The following is a 4,484-nucleotide window of genomic DNA, read 5'->3' as shown; positions in this document are numbered from 1 at the left end:
AAAGGCTATGGATCCAATCCTGGGGTGAAATACCAAGAACTGAAAGCTTTTAGCATGGCTGAAGATCAATTACTTAAAATTTAAGAGTTTGTGTTCTCTCATTTCCAACAAAGATATAAAATCACCAGAATAAAGTTTAGCAATGAAAATCTATTTAGAGAACTGTAATCTTAGAATGAGATCACCATTCTGTGAAGAGCTCTGCTCAGACAGCAAATTGTAACAACTATTTTTACTGATTTGGAACTATATTATTATCTCTGATACCTTATTTTTATGCTTAGCTGTTACAAGAAGTGCACGTCCGCTTCTCTCCTTTTTAAATGATGCACTGAATGCTTCAACAAATGACATGATTCATATCTTTAAATACTTTATAACCAGCTTATGATAAGATATTTAGAAGGAGATAAAAATAGCTAGAGTTAAGACTAGCATATTGTACACAAATGTAAATATTTTTTTCTCCTGCAGCAATTCATAAACAACCACGACATACATTTTAAATGCCAGCTCTTCTAAACACAAAATCCATCTTTACAAGATTTTTTTTCAAGTAACTTCATAGCCATTATATCAATGTTGCTTCACACATAGTATCAACATTTGATATTTCACTGACATGATAACAGAAAGTCAGCTTAGTCTAAGTTACTTTGCAGAGCATAGTGCCAAAACTTCAAGGTGTTACCTCTCAGAAATCATGAACTCCTGCAGTCTTTAAAGATAAAATGACATATGACAAGCAACAAGAGTAGAGCCAATTTTTAAGGACCAACATTGACTACTAAAAGAGTGATCGCTATACCCACTATAAAAATCTGCCCAAGAAACATAAAAATAGTTTTCCATTAAAATGTACCCTCTAACAAAAAAAAAAAAGGAAGTATGCTTTATTTTATTATTGTTACAGTGATCTTGCTACTTGCTAGTTAACCTATTTGTATTGTCAGGTGCTGAAAGGCTTATTAACTAAATTACTGAATTTAAAATTTTTACAGAAATTATGCTTTTGGCTAGCTAAGTTTAGTCACAGAAGTAAGTATGCAATCATATATTAAGAAAAGCTGTTAAATAAAAGCTGAAGGCTTATGAAAAGATCTGTGTCCAAAACAAACTCTAATTTAAAAAAAATTTGCATTTAGAGGGATGTCCTAAGACATCAGCTTTCAGTCTTTATGCATACCCTTTGGTCTTCGTGAGCAACTTCTAAGAGACATTCCAAATAATAATTAAGGGAAGCAACCATCCTGTCAGTAAGCTTCAACTGACCACCAGTAAGTGCAATCATTGCCTGGGTTAATTAATTATTTTTAGGAAGGTCGTAGATCATAGAAAAATGCAAATCAAAGGGACTAAGCCTTAGAAATCGGAGATTTTTTCCTGCTGTTTAGTAAGACAAACAGCATCTAAAAAATAATTTATCACGTGGAAGAAAACCATCACATTGTAATAAGTACATTATGAAGAGGAGAAAAAAGAACAAAAGAATTCATCTATGATCAGCAGATTTCAAACAATGGGACATGTCCCACTTGGAGAAGATGCAAACTGTATGTTGGAAAAGAAAAGCATTATTATTTTGCACCCAGCACTTCCAAAGCTCATTTGAGTCCCTTTTTACATGGCACTGGTGAGACTACATCTCAAACACTGTGTTCAGGTTTCGGCTCCTCACTACAAGGACACTGCAGTGCTGGAGCATGTCCAGAGAAGGGCATCGGAGCTGGGGAAGGGTCTAAAGCACAAGTCCTCTGACAGCACTGCAGTTGTTTAGCCTGGAGAAGAGGAGGCTTGGGGAGACCTTATGGCTCTCTACAACTACCTGAAAGGAGGTTGTAGCGAGGGGGCTGTTGGTCTCTTCTTCCAAGTGACAAGGGATAGGACAAGAGGAAATGGCCTCAAGTTGTGCCAGGGGAGGTTGAGATTGGACATTAGGAAAAATTTCTTCACCAAAAGGGTTGTTAGGCATTGGAACAGGCTGTCCACAGAAGTGGTTGAGTCACCATCCCTGGAGGGATTTAAGAGACACGTAGATGTGATGCTTAGGGACATGGGTTAGTTGTTGACTTGGCAGTGCCAGCTTAACGGTTGGACTCAACAATCTTAAAGGGTCTTTTCCAACCTGAATGATTCTATGATTCATTTGTCTGTCAGCACCAACAGTGTAAAACCCCATAGGCAGAAGGCAGAAGAAAGTATAGTAGGACAGAAGAGAAGCTTTAGATGGGAGAGATTTGGGGGACCATTTATACCTTTGTGTGTTACCATTCCTGGAATAAGCAGAAAAGTAGATTTTCCACTTAGGAGGGTCATGTGCAGGAACTGGAGAAGAAGCTGGGGTTCCAGAAGACACAGGAAGGGCGTAGCTAGGGCAAGTGTGGAGTGAGCTTGATTCAGAGAGACAGCTGTAGCCATGTTCCATGGTGAAGTGACTTCCAACTGACCCCAATGCATTTACCCAACTGTGATCTTGCCCACTCTGACAGAAACCCTGTTCTGATTCCTATTTCAAATTCTTTGTTCACTCCTACCGATATACCCCATCACTGCTTCATACCCCTACGCCTTGTCTAGAGTCATGAATCACTCACAGATGACAGGAGGAAGTAACCTTTTTCCACGCTACAGCCAAAGTTACTCCTCCCTTATGTGTTCCTTTCTCATGCAAGGCATAAATTCCCCTTGATTTCACAGTCAGCTAGTAGCTTAAGCCTCAGCGAAGACAACCTCAGAATCCTATAAGTTAGCAACAGGTGTTAAGCAAGATAATATTAAAGATAAGCAAGATAATATTAAAACATGCACAAACCCCCTCATATTCCAGGCTGAACATGCCTGGAGAAGAGAAGGCTCCGGGGAGACCTTATTGCAGCCTTCCAGTACCTGAAGGGGGCTACAAGGAAGCTGGGGGGGACTTTTTACAAGGGCCTGTAGTGACAGGACAAGGGGTAACGGGTTTAAATTGAAAGTGGGGAGATTTAGATTAGATATCAGGAAGAAGTTCTTCCCGGAGAGGGTGGTGAGGCACTGGAACAGGTTGCCCAGAGAAGCTGTGGATGCCCCATCCCTGGAAGTGTTCAAGGCCAGGCTGGGGGAGGCTTTGAGCAACCTGGTCTAGTGGAAGGTGTCCCTGCCCATGGCAGGGGGGTTGGAACTAGATGGTCTTTAAGGTCCCTGCCAGCCCAAACCATTCTGTGATTCTATGATTTTTCCATGTATGTATCAAATCACACGGGTAATATGGAACAGAAAAAGGTTACACAGAGCATGCTCACCTGCCAACTTTCCTTAGTTTCTTCAAAACACTTGTCAGTAACATTTGTTTCCAGTATTTTGTTTAAATTTCACAAAATACACTACAGTAATTTTAGATTAGACAATCGATTTCTTCAGGATAAACGTATTTATAGCATTTAAATAAGGCTTACAATTTGGTATTTCTTAAATTTGACACCACTGTAATTCGTAACATAAAGGTGCGCAGTATGTTGGAAAAGACAACATCTACAAATTACTGATGGATGTGCTTGTATGGTACTCAGGATGTGCTTGTATGGTACTCAGGACAACGGGAAGACACCTATGTCAAGGGTAACTAAAAGCACTGACAAGACAAAAACTTTATGATTCTGGATAGTTTTCAGTAGGGAAAAAAAAAGTAGTGAGACCTGATATGAGGACAAAGAAGATTTTCAAGATGTAGAATTACCCTTCAGGTAGCTGACATAAATTAAAAGAAGCTGGTCAAATAGGTTTGAGACTTTTTAAAAAGTAATTAACAGATGCTGTAATAAGACATGCTTTGCAAGGGAAGTTTGTGTCTGTTAATAATGGCAGAATAGAAATTTCTGTTTTTCTGGCAATGAGAAACCAGGTGTTAATTCAAATCTAGTAGAGCTGACAACTTTAATCTTTGTGTGATGAGGACCCAAGACTTGAAAAATTATGCTCACTCCCCGAAAACTAAAACTACTAGTGACGAGTATATGTGAAAAGCAGGGGTATGCAGACTTTTAGTGATACTCAAAGACAATGATTAAGAACTCCACAGTTCTGTTACTGGGGAGGAGGTGGTGGGAATGGAAGGGTTAATGCTACAAGACTGCTCTTCCTGGCTCCTTTCTGGGAACCTGTGGCTGTTGCTTCTATCAGCTATCTGAAGCTGAGAAAGTGTTCTCTACCTTTCCATACACTCCAGAACAGTGGTTCCCATATTCTTGGAACAACAGATCATTATCAGCCCTTAACATTTTTCAAAAACCACCACATACCCAGCTGATCAAACTTTTAATTGGAAACACTATTTAAAACACTGTTAGCTATGGTTTAGCCAAACAGCTGTTTAACTTACCATAGCCTTGTAGTCCAACAGGGGTTTGCGGACCACAGCTTGGAAATTATTCCAGCTGGTTCAAAGTTACGATGGTGTCTTCTACACCTACCCTCTCTCCAAACCTCCTGGTTGCTGTGTGAAACATTCC

This window comes from Eurypyga helias, unplaced genomic scaffold (assembly GCF_000690775.1).
Source record: "Eurypyga helias isolate BGI_N326 unplaced genomic scaffold, ASM69077v1 scaffold39642, whole genome shotgun sequence".
Lineage (NCBI taxonomy): Eukaryota > Metazoa > Chordata > Aves > Eurypygiformes > Eurypygidae > Eurypyga > Eurypyga helias.
This window is presented reverse-complemented; position numbering follows the sequence as displayed.